The following is a 20,438-nucleotide window of genomic DNA, read 5'->3' as shown; positions in this document are numbered from 1 at the left end:
GCTTAATAACATATACATTTTCTTACCCGTCATACAAGTTGTATTTTAAGCTAAAATTTACAAGCAGTATTTTAAGCTGAAATTTGTTAGAAGCCATAGATGGCACCATTAACGAAGTTCAAAAGTATTTTCAAATTTTTTTCAACCGATTTTTGCTTGAACTTAATTTTGATGTTTGAATCTGTTTTATGTGCTTTCAACCTAAGTAAACAGTGATAATTCTTTTTTAAAAAAAAATGTTGAAACCTAAATTGTGAACGCATCTATGTTCTACCAAATTTCCAGAGCAAAATTGACTTAGATAGAGAGAATAAAAAATACTGCTAGGGGGTTCGAGGTGTAAAATGAGAAAAAAAAAAGTTTAGGTGGTTAAGTGCTATGATGAAATAGTTACTTTTTTTCTTACTCTTTATTACGAGCCACCTATCTTATCGTCATCTAGTCCACCACTGTTCTCACAAATTAAGGATTATTAAAGCCTATTAGAAACATATATTGTTTGTATGGACTTTGGGATTAATTAGTTAGTAAACAAATGTTCAAAAATAATAATAATGTAAGGTTATTTTATACTCCCTCTGTCCCAAAATATAATAAGTGGCTATTAGGGAGAGAGGTAAAAGAATAATGCATGGTTGCCTCTTCTTGGGATAATTAATATGGTTGATTTAGTGGTAAAAGTCACATTTTATAATACTGGGTTGCTTTATTTGGGATAAAGTTTGAACTATTTTATGATGCAAGGAGCAGTGTTTTTCCAATGCCCTAGCTAAGCTAGGGCCTATTATTTTTAGATGACGCAGCATATTCTGATAATATAAGATAATTTACTTATAACAATGAATTAAATATTACATTATAGAGTTAACAAACAGCTTCAAAAAGTTACCAAGCAAGGCTAATGAATAATTATTTTTCCGGAGTATTGTACTTTGAAGCATGGGACCAATAATGATGTATTGATAATTTGCCCCGGTTAGCTCATTCCAACAGGGCAGTCATTCAGAGCCACAGGCAAATCTTCCCAAAATATAAGACCATGAAACGTCAGGACAACAACAATGAAGGAATAGAAGTAAAAGGAAAAAAAGGATCGATATTTGAACCTTGGAGCCCTAGACTTTATTAGTAATCCATATAAGAGCTAAGTGTATAGGTTGAGAAGGAATTAAAATACTTAAAAAGAAACATAAAAAATATGTGAAAAAACAAATTTCCAAAAACTATGTCGAATTCAAGTTGATAGTGCTAAAATTGACAAAAATGGTTCCTATCGTCCGTTTAACGAGAAGCCCAAATCCCAAATGCTTCAACTAGGTGGGTCCCACCGAATCCTTCTCCTTCATCTTTATCTACTCACCAAACACCATCAACCCATCTATTTCTCCACACCACACTCCAATCGTATCCTCTCTCTCTCTCCCTTATCTCTCTCCACTACAACACTACCTCATCACGAGCAGCGACGGGGCTCTTGTCCTCGATGATAATCTCCTTAGCTTACTCAAGGGCAGCTCGGTCAGCCTCGGCTTCCTCAATGACAACGTGTCACAACATCAGCGGCCACTTGTTTACAACGGCAACACGACGAGCTTGAACTTGGCATCCACGATGATCCTTGCTTTCATCAAGTGTGGCGCCGCATGGTTGTACCAAACTAGTATCGATTCTGGCGTCGGTCTGTTACTGGAGAGGAGAAATAAGTAGTTCAGACTTTTTTTTTATGCTTCAGCCAATATGTTTTCGATGTTCCTTGGTATTGGATCAGAATCTTGCAGTGAGTTTTTTTTTTCATATTCTATGTCTTTGAAGAGTGAGATTCGTGGATGCAGGGGCGGATGCAACGTGGGTGCAGGGGGGACTCGAGTCCCCCCTACACCCACAAGATCTATGGATACCCCCGGAGTACCCCTTTAGTTTTTTCACCATGAATAATAAACTAAAGGTTCCTATATAACTGGAGGTTAAAGAAACCGTGTAATTGAGCCCCCTCCCCCCATTTTTTGTTCTGGATCTGTCCCTGCGTGGATGTTTCAACAATTGAAACTTGACGTTTCAAACGCTACACCAAAATGTTTTACCATATGATTCAATTATGTTTCACCAAAATACACAATGATTATAGCACTTTGCCTTTGCTTAAGCATTGTATTTATGTACTCCATGTGGCTGCAAGGTCAGTAATCACAGTAATTAAATCCTAATCTACTGCTGCATGGACGGTGGAGCCCGGGCAACTGCCATGGTGGCCAGGTCCTGGCTCCACCAACATAACACAAGCTTCTTTTTTTTTTTCGATCGATCACACATGAAAATTAAAATGAAACACTTTACCTCTTGGAAATAGAAGAATTATGCATTTTTCATATTAGTTTTGTTAACGTAAATCTATGCAAGTTGATCCCTGTTGCCAGTTATTTCTGAAAGGATTCCATGGTTAAGGACAGTACTTCCGCATTTTTCTTTCTTGCAGGTTCATGGAGAAATCAGACTGAAACTTCTGCTTAAAAACTATATACTGAGAATACGCCGTACAGCCTGTTCACAAAAAATAATGTTGTCCGGAGGGACTAAAAATTATAGGTAAAAACTTTTATATACTCTATGTTTTTAACGACTTAAAAGGTAATTCTAAAAATTTCAATGAAAAAGCTTCAAAATTAAGTTTTAAAAATTAAACTTTGGCAGTAGTAGTTGATTCTATATAGGGCAAACGATGAGGCCCACAAAATTTGTTTGAGATATGTGCGCTTCTAAATAGGCATAAGTTCACTTTTCAGTTTGCTAAACTTTGTCAGACGCAGCCGAAGAACATCTGTATGAGGAACTCCATGTGTCAAGCAGAATGTGGCAAATAAAATGTCAGACCCGGATGCATTGCAGACTTCCATCTTGTTGCATCGAACTAAAACAGTTCAATTCCTGTGAAAAATTTTCAGACGAACATATATATACTACTTGCATAAGCCCGTTGCAACATTTCAGTTCATACTACTTGCCCGGAGTATGAAGTATGAAATGAACTGTTGCACAATAATTGCATAAGCCTGCACGTGCAAGATTAACGACCAAAGTATTTGCCAATAAAAACTCTAAGTGGTTGTTTGGATCTTAAAAGATACGAACCAGTTTTCAGAAAACATGTTTTACTAGCAAATTCGCTCATTCCAATTACACAGTCCAAACAGATAAATATCACAATTCACAACCGTAGTAAGAAATATTTTTTAAGCAAAACCGGTTTAATCAAAAACAGATGATCCACACAGCCTCTTAATGCATAACAAAAATATAAATATTCTCTCACAACACTCACACTGGATTCTGCATCTGCCCTACAGCAAAACAGCAGATCAGCATTATTCTTCATATCACTTGTTCCTGCAAAACTTCATGGGTCTATCCATGGACTATGGACTTGCAAACTCATCGGTGCAACTCTCCCACTGGCCATACCCGGAGCTGAACGTTCCTCCACCGTTGGTGACCGTTCGCACGGAGATGCCCCACTGCCGGGCCATGTCCCTGATCGACATTGGCACCGGGAGTTTACGCAGGGCACGCTGGAACACCTTGTCAACCATGCCTGAAATCACGCTGTACATTCCCTGGTGCTGTTCATCACCATCTTCGTACACCGGGGAGCTTCGAGGATAATCAGCTGGGACAAATAGCTTCGCCGGCTTGAGAGGAGACGTTCCGTATGCTGCAAATGGTAGCTCCATGTCTTGTGCAAGAGACACTGCATTGTAGCTGAATTTGATCACTGTCCCACCATGTTTGTGACCGGTGATACTGATCACGGTATCGAAAAGCTCTTCGTTGATGAGGTTGATCTCATACAACAGAGTGATGTGAACACTCTGTTCTTTCTGCCTCTTTGTCTCATCATCTTCATGATTAACCAAGTTGTCAATATGGCTTAGCTCATAAGCTGATGTTCTATCAGTAATGTTTTTCCATGGATGGAAAATGGTCATTTCTGCAGGTTGCTCTTGCCGATTATTCTGAATCCGTATGCCACCAGTGGATGGGTTTGGCTCACCAGTAGGCTTGAGGATTCGGGGTGACTCACGACTTGCATTTGTCTCTTTAATTTTACCATTCATCTCTCTAATGTTCCTCCTCGAATCAACTCCTCCAATACCTCCATCTTCTGAAACATTTCGATCGGCCAATCGTTCGGGAATCCCCGATGACCAACCTGCACCCCTGCAACGTTGATGTCCATGTACATTTGGTTCAACAGTTGGCTGTCCTTGGGTTCTTACTGAATTCACCAAATGCTGAAGAAGCTGATTGCAACACCAATGAAATGCTAGTGGAGGGATTGCTCCAGGCTGAGTGTTAAGAATCTGGTGGATCATAACCTTGATCAGGACTTGCAGCTCGACAGGTAGCCTTGTGGGAACAGCTATATTTGACGCAGTTATATCAATGCTGCTGGTATCTTTCAATACTCTGTCCACAAATTCCTTCCAATAGGCACGCTCTGCCACACGAAGTCCAGCCAATGCCGCATCTCTGGTTGAACACAAACGAAAAAAATGGTGGGTTTAGAAATTCAGATCGAAGTAAAAGCTAAATACCTTAAAAAAAATGTTAAAGCTTCACAATGACATCAAGGTGTCATCTTATATATTTCCAGAATCTATCCACTTATCCCCTAAATGAGAGATTAATTAAAAGCTAAATCACAATGACATCCAGGTGCCATCTTATATATTTTCAGAATCTATCCTCTTATCCCCTAAATGAGAGATTAATTGAATCCTCAGAAAGCTAAATCACAATGGCATATACACCACCCTCATGAACAAGTAATTAATTGAATCCTCATGATTTTGTGACACACAACGCAAACTGCTCATGATCAATGCAATTTTCCAATTTAGAATACGGACAGGAGAAATTCAGAGAATAACAAGAAAGGAACAAAAGGACTAAGATCACACATCAAAGCAGAGAAAAAGCATAGTACGTACTTTCAGTTCTTTTAACCAGACAAAAAGCATGTTGACGCAACTGGTTGTTGAAATTTTGACTTGCGTAGATTTGATTTGAATCGCATAATACCGTTCTTTAAAATGAGGAAATAGTTAAAAAGAAACTATTCGGTTCTTTCCAAAAACAAAAGAACAAAACCGATCCCGTTCGAATAAATTTGATCCAACCCGAATCTCATTATTCAGTACTACTTAATTTCATAACTGAATCCAACCAATATTACAGCACTCATGCCGTCTTCCGAGCTCGACAAGGCACCGCCCGCATGGCGGACCGTACCAATTACCAAAGATTTTTTTTGGCCCGTGAAGAGAAGGTTGGAGAAGAGGGGGAAGACGAGAGGGAAGAAGAAGACGTCCTGTAGCCAGGCCGCCTCCTCGCCGCGTTCCCGGATGACGAGGGAAGAAGAAGAAGAAGAAGAATCCGGACACCGCCGCAGAGATGGCGGCGGCGGCGGTTGCAACTAGGGCATCTGGGCATCACAACGTGGGCAGATGGGCTTAATGGGCCTCACGATGACCTGGGCCAAAATGAGCAACCTTAGTCATTGTTGGAGTGGGGCCCACATGTCAACGGCCGCTCGCATCGAATCAAATCCATCAGCCGTTGTCCACGTTAATCATATTCATAGTATAGCAGCATTCACATAGACCCTCTATCATCAAGAAAAAAGGAAGCAATGTAATTATCCCCAAGATCGTAGTCGACCTAAAATAGTAGAGCGATTACTCGGAAACCGGAAACCGATGTACCTCGGAAATCCCATCAATCACAAGAGCAAAACCAAACCTGGAAGAAGAAGAAGAAGAAGAAGAAGAAGAAGAAGAAAACTAACTCCAACACAGAAAATTCTGTAATCAGGGAATGTAGTAGTAGACAAAAATATATACGCACGTCTCGTCCACCACCCAGCCGCCGATGATATCGCGGATGATATCCGTCTTCCCTGCCATCAATCCGCCGCCGCGACACCAAGCGTGTGCTCTATGCTGCGGTATGAACGTCGAGCGGCTAGGGCATTGTCGGGTATTTATGTGTTGAGGGAAAGAAACCTCAGTTGTTTTTTTTTTTAATTTCTTTTTGGCTCACCCTAATGCGCAAGCGCAAGGCCAAGGATGGGGGAATTGTGTGGTTTTGCCTGGTTGGTGGCCAAACCCACCTACCATCCTCAGACACTACAGGATGTACAGCATTTGGAGGCATTTTGTCGACGGCCGACCGTCGCCCGCTGCGGCATTGCCCATCGATGCGCCGTAGCGCCGCCCGGTGACCTAGCTCGTGGGAGAGACTCGCCGCCGTCGAGCGCCCTGCGGCCCGCCCGCCTTCTGCCCATCGCGGTGCCACCATCGACATCTGCACTGAACACTGTGACATCTGCAGGTTCATTCCTCTCCATTTACATCGTTTAAATTTACTTCAGTTTTTTGCGCACTTAAGGTGTTTGCAGTATTGCCTAAGCGAATTTCTGCATTTGTTCGTATATTTTGGCACTGGTTTGGGTGCAGATTATTTGTATATGAGCTACAGACAACCTACCATGTTAGTTTAGAATTATATGAACTCCCCAAATGCCACAGTTACGAAAGTTGATTCCCACTAAAATCCTGCTCCCTTCACTCTACTGGATCTGCATCTGCTGTTACTGTGCGTCAATTTGCTACTCAGCCCTGCCCCTTTCATGCAAATCCAATAGGTGAGCACATGAACTAAAAGTTGTGGCTGGAATTAATTTGTGATGTGTAATGTGACTTTTCATGAGATGGTCAATATGGTTTGAGTTATGAGCTGTAGATTACAAAATGTTTTATTATTTGCGTCAAAAAAAACAAAATGTTTTATTGGAGAATGTCCATGTATATGACTAAGTATACCATATTGAAGCAAGCATTATTGTTTGCAGGGATTGCAGATTTTTTTACCCTTAAGGTTAATCTTTAAAGATACTATTAATTTTTAGTCTAAGTTTGCTTTAGAGTGTGAATCACCATTCGATCTCTTTAAATTGAATTGAACTTGCTAGTTGTTCTGTTATGAATGATGAAGCTGCGTAGGAACTATATTGAGTTCCGGTGGTTGTAGGGAAAAAATGTAGTTTGCGAAGTGATGTGAAAATCATTTTGTTTCTTATACGATTGTACCTTTCAGCAATTTGCAATTTTTAAGTCAGCTTGTGGTATGGCTGCAAAACAGTGATTCATGCACGAATCAAAACATTTATTTAAAAAAATCGAGTACTATGTGAATGCACTGATATACTTAAAAAATTAGCGCGCCAAGAGGCGCTCATTATAGCCCGTGTCTACTTTCTAATTGGTTTTCAAAATTCAGGTCTACAAAAGGTTGGCAAATGAAATATTCGATGGTGTTATTAACCGATGCAACAAGTTTAGCTAAATTAGCTCCTATGGCACTCCTGCTAAAAATAGTAACTAGTACCCTTCAAGAACAACCATCAAAAACTGGATAGAACCATAACTAAATATTTTTACATGAATTCACTAAGATAAAAAAGCCTAAAAATACCATAGTTGTTTTCAGTCTAGCTTCTAGCTATGGCACAGAGAAGAAACACAACAAAGCAAAAAAAAAAATCAGAACCAGTCTTTCACACACTTAAATGCCGGATGTGATGATTTCTTGCACCTTGTAGGCGGCAGCAATTTCCATCGATCTTCGATATCTTGCATCCCTAGAAATGTCAGGAGACGAACAGAAATTAGCTGCACCTAGAGTGACTGATAGAAGGAGATCAAGAGCAAGAGACACAAGCATTGTAAGTCAGATCATCATGATGGGCTAGTCGCACAGCAGCAAAAGCTATAAGAGACATGGCAGTAAAACTATGACTATTTTTGGATTGAAACAACAGTCCCTAGTTCTGAAGGAAAACTGTTGTTTGCCAATTGTTAGTTCTTATTATAGGTGCATTCAAATGATAATGGAACAACCTTTTGATAGGCCCATCCATCCACCCCACAGAACAAAAAGGATGGGGGAGAGGGATACAGAGATACAAATGTCTTCAGAAAACATTACATTGTTTATATATTGTCAGATAATCGCAAAAAAGCATGGTCAGAGAACACTATTTTTTTTATACATATAGAGAAGTGGAAAGAAATATAACAAACTCATGATGTATTAACTTAAGAATGTGGTCACTATGAACAGTTGCAATCGATGGCAACTTCAGAGTTTCTTAAGTTAATACTCAGGACAGTCCCTTGAGTAGAACACTTGCCATTAGGGCACTAACCAATTATGATGCAAATGTCAATAAATTGTGCCAGTTTTATATATCATTTTCTTTTGTCAGGAGGAAAACTCTGTAAAGAAACTATTGTGCAGGATTGAGACCAAAGAAAAAAAGTATGGACCAGTGCAGGATCATTTTCATGATTATAACCATGGAATCCTTTCAGAAATAGCTGGCAACAGGGATCAAATTGCATAGATTTACGTTAACAAAACTAATATGAAAAATGCATAATTCTGCCTTTTCAATTTTCATGTGTGATCGATCGCGAAAAAAGAAAAAAAAAAAGCTTGTGTTATGTTGGCGGAGCCAGGACCTGGCCACCACGGGCAGTTGCCCGGGCTCCACCGTCCATGCAGCAGTAGATTAGCACTACTAGAAAAAAGATTTTTCCAGGCGGTCCAAAACCATTTTCGCAGGCGGAGGAGAGGACCGCCGCTACCATCTCGACTGTGAAAATAGACCATTTTCGCAGGCGGGCCACAGCCCGGCTGTGAAAATCATCTCAGGAAAATAAAAAAAACCATGGGGCGCCGCCGCCGGCCTCACCACGGGCGCCGACGGCAGCGGACGGAGGGGAGGAGAGGAAGTGGCCGGCGGAGGCGGCGAGGAGGGAAGCCGGCGGCGCGCGGATCTGGAGCCGTCGTCGTCGCTCGTCGTGGCCAGCGGCGGAGGGATGCGGCGGCGTGCGGACGTCGTCGTGGAGGGAGCCGGCGACGCGGACGTGGGAGAGGAGAGAGCTGGCGGCGCGCGGATCTAGAGCGGAGGGAGCTGTCGGCGGCGCGCGGATCTAGAGCGGAGGGAGCTGTCGGCGGCGTCGCGGTCGTCGTCGTCGTCGAGGAGGGAGGCCGCCGGCGGCGAGGAGGGATGCGGCAGCGCGCGGACGTCGTCATGGAGGGCGCCGGCGGCGCGGACGTGGGAGAGGAGGGAGCCGTCGGCGTCGTCGCAGTCGTCGTCATCGTCGTCGAGGAGGGAGGCCACCGGCGGTGAGGAGGGATGCGGCGGCGCGCAAATGTCGTCCTGGAGGGAGCCAGCGGCGCGGACGTGGGAGAGGAGGGAGCCGGCAGCACGCGGATCTAGAGTGGATGGAGCCGTCGGCGGCGTCGCGGTCGTCGTCGTCGTCGAGGAGGGAGGCGGCGGCGCGTGGACGTGGGAGAGGAGGGAGCCGGGCGATTCTTCTAAGTGTGGGGGAGAGAGAGAGAGAGAGAAGGGGAAGGGAAACGAGTGGTGGAGAGGAGAGGATAAGGATGGTGGAGGAGAGGATACGGATGAGGATGACTAGATTTTTTTGGTAGGTACTATTTCTGCAGGCAGACCACATAAGGTGTGCCTGTGAAAATAGAGGCGCGTGCGAAAATAGATTTTCGCAGGCGGACAGCGAACGTCATGCCGATTTATATTTTTTTTAGACGGTCATTTGGCTCCAAGAGTCATGTCCGACTGTGAAAATAAGACCTCCACGTCGGGAAAAATGCATTTTCTAGTAGAGTAGGTTACTGTGATTACTGACCTTGCAGCCACATGCAATGGTAGGGAGTACATAAATACTCCAATGCTTAAGCAAAGGCAAAGTGCTATAATCATTGTGTATTTTGGTGAAACATAATTGAATCATATGGTAAAACATTTTAGTGTAGCGTTTGAAACATCCACGAATCTCACTCTTCAAGGACAGAATATGAAACAATACAAAAAACCTCACTGCAAGATTTTGATCCAATACAAAGGAACATCAAAAACATATTGGCTGAAACATAAAAAAAAACAGTCTAAAGTACTTATTTCTCCTCTCCAGTGACTGACTGTCGCCGAACTCGACACTAGTATGCTGCAATTATGCGGCGCCACACTTGATGAAAGCATGGATCATTGTGGAAGCCAAGTTCAAGCTCATCGCGTAGCTGTTGGGAACAAGTGACCGCTGATGTTATGCCACGTTGTCGTTGAGGAAGCCGAGGCTGACCAAGCTGCCCTTGAGTAAGCTAAGGAGATAGCCGTCGAGGACAAGAGCCCTGTCGCTGCTCGTGATGAGGTAGTGTTGTAGTGGAGAGAGATAAGGGAGAGATGGGATAAGATTGGAGTGTGTGGTGGAGAAATATATGTGTTGATGGTGTTTGGTGAGTAGATAAAGATTCGGTGAGACCCGCCTAGTTAAAGCGTTTGGGATTTGGGCTTCTTGTCGAACGGACGATAGGAAGTTTAGGAACCATTTTTGTCAATTTTAGCACTCCCAGCTTGAATTCGACATAGTTTTTGGAAATTTGTTTTTTCACATATTTTGTATGTTTCTTTTTAAGTATTTTAATTCCTTGTCAACCTATACACTTAGCTCTTATATGGATTACTAATTAAAGTCTAGGGCTCCAAGGTTCAAATATCGATCCTTTTTTTTTTCCTTTTACTTCTATTCCTTCATTGTTGTTGTCCTGACGTTTCATGGTCTTATATTTTGGGAAGATTTGCCTGTGGCTCTGAATGACTGCCCTGTTGGAATGAGCTAATTAACTGGGGCTGATTATCAATACATCATTATTGGTGCCATGCTTCAAAGTACAATGCTCCAGAAAAATAATTATTCATTAGCCTTGCTTGGTAACTTTTTGAAGCTATTTGTTAACTCTATAATGTAATATTTAATTCATTGTTATAAGTAAGTTATCTTATATTATCAGAATATGCTGCGTCATCTAAAAAGAATAGGCCCTAGCTTAGCTAGGGCATTGGAAAAATACTGCTCCTTGCATCATAAAATAGTTTAAACCTTATCCCAAATAAAGCAACCCAGTATTATAAAATGTGACTTTTACCACTAAATTAACCATATTATCCCTTTGTTATAGCCCCAATTTGTCCAGGCCTATACGGCTATACTCCATTCATCCCAAGGAGAGGCAACCATGCATTATTCTTTTACCTCTCTCCTTAATAGCCACTTATTATATTTTGGGACGGAGAGAGTATAACCTTACATTATTTTTTAACATTTGTTTACTAACTAATTAATCCCAAAGTCCATACAAACAATATATGTTTCTAATAGGCTTTAATAATCCTTAATTTGTGAGAACAGTGGTGGACTAGATGACGACAAGATAGGTGGCTCGTAATAAAGAGTAAGAAAAAAAAGTAACCATTTCATCATAGCACTTAACCACCTAAACTTTTTTTTCTCATTTTACACCTCGAACCCCCCTAGCAGTATTTTTTACTCTCTCTATCTAAGTCAATTTTGCTCTGGAAATTTGGTAGAACATAGATGCGTTCACAATTTAGGTTTCAACATTTTTTGTAAAAAAAGAATTCTCACTGTTTACTTAGGTTGAAAGTGATTCAAACATCAAAATTAAGTTCAAGCAAACATCGATGAAAAAAAATTTGAAAATACTTTTGAACTTCGTTAATGGTGCCATCTATGGCTCCTAACAAATTTTAGCTTAAAATACCGCTGGTACATTTTAGCTTAAAATGCAACTTGTATGACGGGTAAGAAAATGTACATGTTATTAAGGAGCAAAGTGAAACATTTTTAACAGTTTAGGGGTAAGATAAGGCAAAAAAAAAACTTTAGTGGGCTAAGTGAACCATTAAATTAGTTCAGGTACCTTTCTCTAAGAAGAATAATAAATTAGGATAATTGCTTATTTGACCTTATTCTACCAATCTAACCTCACATTTTCATGTTTGCATTTGATCCTATTTTTTAAAATTGAAGTTATCATTTGACCGTGTTTCCATTACACGTTAAGGTTTTGTATATAAAAAAACAAAAAAAAAGCATGTATTTATTAGCCAAAAGTACCAAAATGCCCATGAGTACACAACAATCCTATCTCCAACTTTCTTCTCATCCCCTTTCATATTGGGAGGCTGGTGTAGCGGACGGGCGGGGAACGAGGGAGCGACGTCACCTGCATGTGGAGGGAGAAGGGGGCGGCGGCACACGTGGAGAGAGTAGGAGCGACAACGATGTGTGCGAAGGGAGAAGTAGCAATGAATAGGTCAGGAGGAGGGAGCGGTGCCGTTGGCGCACGGAGCGAGAAGGGGTGGCGGTGAGCGGAGAGAGCGGCGCGGAGGCAGTGTGTGCGGAGGTAGCAGGGGTGGCGGCACGCAGAGGGAGCAGCGAAAGCGACGACACATACGGAGGGAGCAAGGATGGAGGCACGTTGAGGGAGAAGCAGCAACTGACATGTCGAGAGATAAAGCAACTGACATGTCGAGAGATAAAGGGAGCGACGGCGCGGAGGTAGAAGGGGCGGTGCTTGTGCGAAGGGAGTAGCGGTGGTGACACTGTACAGGGAGCAAATTAAGGTGGTGGCGTGCGGAGGAAGCAGATGCACATATCATACGTGTATATGTGTGTGTGAGTGTATTTTATGTATACGCATACTTTTGATGTATAAAAAATGTAAAGACATATGCAAAGTTTGTATACTTATAAATTCAAAGTTTATATCCATATGTATACAAAATTTAGACAGATGGGCTGAACTGATCGCGCGAGCTGGGCTGAAATAAGAAAACCCAAGACGGAAAGTGGAGGCGCACGGTCCGGCGTCACCTGGGCCGAAATGGAAAACGCGGGGTGGTCGCGCGGCGGCCCACACGCGCGGCTAGCTGCAAATTAGTCATCTATCTCGCCCACCACGACCACCAGCTCTGCAACCACAGCTATCGTCTGCCCTAGAGAGAGTTGAGACCACACTACCTACCTAGTAGGTTGACTCCGCCGCCTCGACTATTGCCGCGTGCCAGCAACACTGCGGCCATTTGCACGCTAGCTCGACCTCTTGCTCTGTCGTCGTTCTCGCTTCCGATGGCGGCGGCGGCGGATCGTTTGCTGGATCATATCAGGCGAGGCACGCCGTGCGCAGCTGGGTACTCAACAATATGTGAGTAGTATTCTCTAATAATTCCTCAACCAATTATATGAATTACTTTTGCTGCTTCTGCAGCTTTTTTTTTTGCTCTTCTTGTGATGGATTTTGTTGTTAATTACATAATTGGTTAGTTTCCGGTTTCTTGATTAATTTCTTCGAATTGTTCCATGCTAGCTCCACGCCCTATACTAGAAGATTCTCCTACTACTTAGAGCGGAGTATCTGTTTTTGCGTTGCCTACAAATCGATCGATTTGCCTTGATTTTGGGTTAATTTTCGTTACTTTTTCTTGATTGAGGATTTACATCTACTACTTTTGAAAGGATTTTATCACTAAACGGCTAAGATTAGATATATTTTGCTCGCCAAGAGGCCAAGAGGATAAGAGCTATAGCCAACAAGCTTGTGCTCGTTGATTTAGAGCTGCCAGTCAGCAAGAGCTAATTGAGAGCCACGATATATCAAAAGCTCAAGATCGAGCGAAGCTTTTGAAACTTGGAACACAAGATGAAGATCACATACGTCAGCTGGTAACGTCACCCAAAATGATTAACGCGTCGTCAGCCTCATTGCCGCAAACAAACCAGCAGAAATTAATCAAGCTTGATTGTGCTCGTGGACGGCCGGATCGCAGTGAAGCATGCAGGAAACACTTCGATCGGACGGTGCATGTTGCGGCATAGCAAGCTCGCGCGATCGATCGGTGGGATGAGAAGAACGCGTAGTAGGTTACCAAACACTACGGTTTTCTAGTTTTATACACAATGATTCTCTATCGGCTGCATCGTCTTAATTAGTACTAGCTATTTTCTTCTTCCTCTCCTTCCTATGCATAATTAAAAAAAAACTGTTATGCCTATGAATATTACTGGCATGTGATCAGTAGTTGGGCTTTTCATAAAAGTTTAGCAAGTTCAGAGATTTATTATTACTAATGCGAGTCTCCGACTATTTAAGTAGTACTATACTACTATGTATGTTAGATAAAATTTGTGATGCTATGTGTAGAACGCACGCTAAAAGAATATAAAAGCAGAACTAGATTATGTGGTTTGACTTGGAAAAAGAGCCTGAATCGGTTTTTGGCTTGGGTCTTGGAGAAAGCCAGATCATGTTAGATAGATCTCCCTCCTCTTGAGCCCAACGGCACAAGGGGACCTTGACCCGCGTCCTGATCGGGGGCGCCCAGCCCATTGGCTGGTGGGCCCCCGTCACCCTGCGCCATATAAATAGAGGGTGGAGGCCGGGACGGCACATGATACGAGGTTCGCTGCCGCCGCCAACTCCACCCACAAAACCCTAACCGATCGAGGGGGCGCAGCCAGTGACGGGAAGCATCACCGCCGCGCCACGCCTCGTCGTCGCACCTACGACCGCCGCTGCCACGACCACCATCGCTGTCAAGCCCACTGTTGCCGCCGTCCACGACAAGCGAGCGATGACAACGACGATGGCCGGCACTTCCTCCTCCTCCATCTCTACCCATCAGTCTTTAAACCCTCTCTTTCCATCTCTATATTTGTTCAAACACCCAAGAGGACTACCCGACTAGATCAAAAGCTCGATGATCCTAAAGTGAACTCTAACGATGGTATCAGAGCCAAACCCTAGCGATTAGATCGGTTCGGGGAAAGAAATCCAAAGAAAAAGAAATAAAAGAAACCAAAAAACCTAACCCTAAATCCTTACCTCGTCGCTGGCCATCGTCAACGCCGGCAAAGGGGGAATGGGGGAGGGCACAGGGCGTCGTCAAGGAGCCCCTCGACGGCCGTGCGCGCACCAGCGGGTGCACGCACGTGCCGGCGAGGGGGCCCGCGGTGGCGCTGCCATCTCGTTCGGCCGTCTCTCTCTCTCACTTCACTCGGTAGAGGGGTGGAGGGCTAGAGATGGTGAGGGGAAAGAGAAAAGATGGCGGCGGGGCGAGGCGCTGCCCGGACGCCGGCGGTGCAAGGCGCGGCGACGCGAAGGTCGCCGGCGGCGGCGACCTTCGCGTCGCGCGGTCGTGCGCGAGAGAGAAAAGAGAGGCTAGGGTTTTTGGCCGGCGGCTGGGGGTCGGGTTTATTTTACCGCCCGATCTCTCCGCCTGGCCATCCGATCGAAACCCTAGCGATTGGATGGCCGGCGTCAGCCAGGCCAAATTGAGCCCAAGATGGGAGGCGCGCGGCGGCGGCTTTCAGGCCCAGGCCCAGGTTGCGGCCTGGGGGGAGGGGGGCGCCCGCACACGCCCGGCGATGGGCCGACTTCTTTGATGGGCCAAAATGAAGAAAAGGAACGGTAGCGACTTTCTTTTTATTTTGTCTATTTTCATGCAAATTTCAATAGATTTTTTAATCGATTTTGCATGCCTTACCTCTGTTTAAATTTTGAACCAAAGGTGTAATTTTTACATAGTGTAAATAACATAATTTGCTACTGTTCATATGAATTTTATATAGATCTTCCGCTGCAAATAGATGAAATTGATAAAAATTAGTGTTTCTAAATTTAAATTTCGAACCAACGGGAGAATTTAATTTTAGGAACATTAATTCTGTACTATGATGTTGTAATTTTCTGACCAACGTTGTTAATTGCAATGTTATAGTTATGGCCTTATGTGTTATCTCTATTTTTGCCTAACGGTGATGTAGATTTAATGCATAACATTTTAATGTTAATTTTGTTCTCACTGTACATGATTATTTCAGGTGGCTACTCCTATGGGTTGCATTAAAGATATTCCGACCTTGAAGGGAGATAACTACGCAGAATGGAAAAAAAAACTCGACCTTGCTTTTATCTTAGGAAAGGTGGACTGGGTGTTGACCACCCCATATCCGATAGAACCTGCTGCACTTGTCAGAGGTGAAAAAGAGTCAGATGCTGACTGGCAAAAGAGAGAGAGGGACAATGCTCCCCTCATAATGTCGTATGACATTGAGCATGCGAAATGGTCCTTAGCCAACAAGAAATGTTTGGCTGCGGTAAAGAACACAATTGAGCCAACTATATTGGGCTTAATCCCAAAGTGTGACACCGTCTTTGAGTACCTCAAAATAATAAAGAGCCAGTTTACTGGTTCTTCAAAGATTTATGCTACACAGCTGATAAAGCAGCTTGTGACAGAGAGGTACCATGGAGGTGGTGTAAGAGACCACATTCTTAGGATGAGCAACATGGCTTCCAAGTTGAAGCCAATGGATTTGGGCATCTTAGATTACTTTCTGATCCATCTGGTTATGGCCTCATTGCCAAAGCACTTTGACAACTTTGTTGTCAACTACAAAATAAGTCCAAAGAAATGGAATTTTGAAAAGCTCATCGCTAATTGTGTGCAAGAGGAGAAAAGAATCAAAAGAGTCCAATGGTGGCTCTATTAACTTTGTTAAAGATAACAAGGAAAAGAACTACAAGACACCCTCCTCAAAAGCAAAACAGCCTCAGCATCTGCCTCAGCAACAACAGTTCACAGTTGAAAAGGATCAGTGTCTCCACTGCAAGAAAAGGAACTACTATAAAGATTATCCTGACTTCCTGAAAATGATCATGGCAAAGAAAGGTGAGAACATTATTACATTTGTAAATGAATCTCATTATGTTGGTTATTCTAGATCAAAGGGTTATCGTTTCTACTGTCTAAACGATACACGCCGTCTTCTTGGAAGACAAAATGATTAGGGGGAGCTCAGTAGTTCGAGAAATTGATCTTGAGAAGAGGCGGGTGTCTGTACCCGCTTCGTCGACTTAGGAGCCTTTCTTCTCTCTACCTGCTGATGTTGTGCCTGCAATGCATGACGTTGCGGTACCAGCACCTGTTGTTACCCCTCCTGTGGCAACAATGAATGAAAATGAGGAACCTGTTCTACAGGACTCAACAGAAATTATTGCCACACCAGAGGAGGAGCTGCAATAGCCTCAAATAGATAATGTGCCAGAACGGGAGGCTCAACAAGAGTCTCAGGTACAGAATGTGCCAAATGAGGAGGCCCCTAGAAGGTCTGAAAGAGTCAGAAGATTGGCTATCCGTGATAACTATGAAGTTTATAATATAGAAGAGTCACATATTGAGGATGATCCCACCTCATATGAAGAGGCCATGAGAAGCGCACGCTCATCTGAATGGTTAGAAGACATGAAAGATGAAATGAAATCAATGAAACTAAACGATGTCTGGGATTTAGAAGAGATTCCTAAAGGAGCCAAAACATTAGGCTGTAAATGGGTCTACAAAACCAAATATGACTCCAGAGGGAATATTGAAAAGTTTAAAGCGCGACTTGTGGCAAAAGGCTTCACGCAAAGAGAAGGGATTGATTACAATGAGACATTTTCTCCAGTCTCTTGTAAAGATTCCTTCAGGATAATAATGGCACTGGTGGCACATTATGATTTGGAATTACATTAGATGGATGTAAAAACGGTATTTCTAAATGGAGATTTGGAGGAAAAAGTATACATGGCACAACTGAAAGGTTTTGTCGTGAAAGGAAACGATAATATGGGGTGTCGTCTAAAGAGATGCATTTATGGATTAAAGTAAGCTTCGAGACAGTGGTACTTGAAGTTTGATGGGACAATAAAGAAATTTGGGTTTCAAGAGAATATTGAGGACAATTGTATTTATACAAAGTTTAAGAATGGGAAATTCATTTTCCTAATTCTGTATGTAGATGACATTCTACTGGCTAGTAGTGATATCATTCTACTAGCTAGTAGTGATGTCAGTCTACTGCAGGAAACAAAGAAATTCTTGTCCTCAAACTTTGACATGAAAGACCTCGGTGAGGCTTCATATGTTTTGGGCATAGAGATTCACCGAGATAGAACAAAGTATGCATTGGGACTTTCTCAAAAGGCATATATAGAAAAGGTGTTGAAGAAATTCAACATGTACAGATGCAGTGCTACACCTACTCCTATAGTCAAAGGCGAAAAGTATGGGGCATGGCAATGTCCCAGTAATTAGTATGAGTTCAACTAAATGAAAATAAAGCCATATGCGTCAGCTGTGGGAAGCCTACAGTATGCGCAAGTGTGCACACGCCCTGACTTGGCATTTGTCACTGGGTTACTTGGCAGATTTCAAAGTAATCCAGGCCCAGAGCACTGGAAATTAGTAAAGAAAGTCTTGCGTTATTTGCAAGGTACAAAAGGCCTCATGTTGTCCTACAGAAGATCAGAATCGCTCCAGATAGTGGGGTATTCAGATTCTGATTTTGCAAAAGATAATGCAAAGTCAACATCGGGATACGTGTTCACCCTTGCAGGAGGAGCTATTTCATGGAAAAGCTCAAAACAGACTATCACTGGAGGGTCTACTATGTATGTCGAGTTTATAGCATGCTATGAGGCCACGGGGCAGGTGAACTGGCTAAAGAAGTTCATACCCGGTTTAAAGGTGGTTGACAGTATTGAGAAACCACTAAAGTTATACTGCGATAACGAACCCGCAGTAATGTACGCTCACAACAATCAGTCAAGTGGTGCTGCCAAACACATTGACATAAAGTACTATGTTGTGAAGGACAAAGTCCGGGATCAAACAATCAGTCTCGAGCTCATTAGAATAGAAAGGATGCTCGCGGATCCGCTCACGAAAGGCCTACCACCCAACGTGTTCAAGGAACATGTAGCCGGCATGGGTTTAAGAGAAGCCTTATGAATCCTGGACTACAGGGCCCAAAAGTTAAAGTATATGTTTCTGAATAGAGATGTGTATAGTAGCTGTCAAATCCAACAGTGATTAACCGTGACGATGAAACATGCTCTATGTGCAAATCTATGATGGAATAGAAAAAAGCTAAAAGAAATAGTGAGATCAAGGGGGAGAATATTAGATAGATCTCCCTCCCCTTGAGCCCAACGACACAAGGGGACCTTGACCCGCGCCCTGATCGGGGGCGCCCAGCCCATTGACTGGTGGGCCCCCGTCACCTTGCGCCATATAAATAGAGGGTGGAGGCCGGGGCGGCACATGATATGAGGTTCGGTTCCGCCGCCAACTCCACCCACAAAACCCTAACCGATCGAGGGGGCGTAGCCAGTGACGGGAAGCATCACCGCTGCACCATGCCTCGTCATCGCCGCCTACGACCGCCGCTGCCACGACCGCCATCACCGTCAAGCCCACCGTCGCCACCGTCCACGACAAGCACGCGACGACAACGACGATGGCCGGCACTTCCTCCTCCTCCACCTCTACTGGTCGGTCTCTAAACCCTCTCTTTCCATCTCTATATTTGTTCAAACACCCAAGAGGACTACCCGAGTAGATCTAAAGCTAGATGATCCTAAAGTGAACTCTAACAGATCAAACATTCATGCAGAATTGAACTGCTCTTTTTTTGCGGGGAAATTGAACTGCTCTTGACTGAACTGTTGAAGTGGAGTGATTTCATGCGGTACAAAGTGCGAGTGAGGTTTGATTCTCATTAATTGTAGCGTTCAATTTATACAAGGGGATACGGTCAGAACCACAGGAGCGCGAACCATCGCGCCAGTTGTCAAGAAGTGCCGAAGGAGAGAAGGGGCATGGTAGCCTTATTCCCTTCTCTGCCGGTTGTGGTAACGGGAGGCATGGCAACCGCAATGCCTATTCCATCGGATGGATGAGATCATATATATATATTTCTTAACAATTTCGTTGTCAAGTACTTTAAATTAAACAAAAATAATGCTTTCCTCTGGGTGTCTAATGTGGACACAGAAATCGAATTGCTGTCACCCATTCATGCATTTCCCCATTCAGTATTTCATACGCAAGTAAAATTTTCAACATGGATTCACGTGCCTTCTTTCCGTTTCATCTTTTGGTGAATTTCTGTTTTTCAGACTTCGGATTTCTCGGTGGGTCAGCATGATTTTACCCATCAGAGTTCAAATCTAATGTCTTTTTAATAAGATCAGAGATATGCTGCTGATTTCTGTTTATGTCTTTTTAAGCATGTGTTAGGGGCACATTTGCCTAAGTATGTGACTATGTGTAGTGATGTAGTTTGCGTGTGCATTTGTTGTGTAATAAGAAAATAAAATAAAATTGAAATGAGCAGTTTAGAATAAGAGGTAGTTTATTGAAAAATCATATATCTATACTAAAAGTCCATTAAACTTTCTACAAACGCTCGTAAGTCATCACGTGGCATCCTATAAACGCTTCTAAGCCGTCACATTGCACTTTAAAAAATAACCGTCGATTTTCATTCAATTCGGTGGACCCATTATTTACAACTATTATAATTTTTTTTTTTAAAAATCATCTCCTAAACCCGGCCCCACCGAGCATTATGTACTTACTCCCTCCCTTCCTTCGATTCCCTGTT

The 20,438-nt window shown here is 43.1% G+C and overlaps 2 long non-coding RNA genes and 1 other non-coding gene across 3 annotated transcripts; 1 reads left to right on the top strand and 2 right to left on the bottom strand.

Annotated features, from left to right (window-relative positions):
• Positions 1-3,211: 3,211 nt before the first annotated feature.
• Positions 3,212-5,509, bottom strand: LOC4351881 (uncharacterized). Its single transcript, XR_010738619.1, has 2 exons — positions 4,986-5,509; positions 3,212-4,524 (listed from the first exon to the last, which is right to left on the bottom strand). It is a non-coding gene; the product is annotated as an uncharacterized protein (transcript).
• A 721-nt stretch (positions 5,510-6,230) lies between these two features.
• On the top strand, positions 6,231-7,766 carry LOC136354806 (uncharacterized). The gene is made up of 2 exons (XR_010738618.1): positions 6,231-6,387; positions 7,658-7,766. It is a non-coding gene; the product is annotated as an uncharacterized lncRNA (long non-coding RNA).
• LOC9272096 (uncharacterized) lies at positions 7,446-15,200 on the bottom strand. The gene is made up of 2 exons (XR_001541849.3): positions 14,830-15,200; positions 7,446-7,696 (listed from the first exon to the last, which is right to left on the bottom strand). It is a non-coding gene; the product is annotated as an uncharacterized lncRNA (long non-coding RNA).
• Between the last annotated feature and the right edge of the window lie 5,238 nt (positions 15,201-20,438).

This window comes from Oryza sativa, chromosome 12, assembly GCF_034140825.1.
Source record: "Oryza sativa Japonica Group chromosome 12, ASM3414082v1".
NCBI lineage: Eukaryota > Viridiplantae > Streptophyta > Magnoliopsida > Poales > Poaceae > Oryza > Oryza sativa.
The sequence above is the reverse complement of the archived record's forward strand: the minus strand, read 5'-3'. Positions and strand labels throughout refer to the sequence as shown.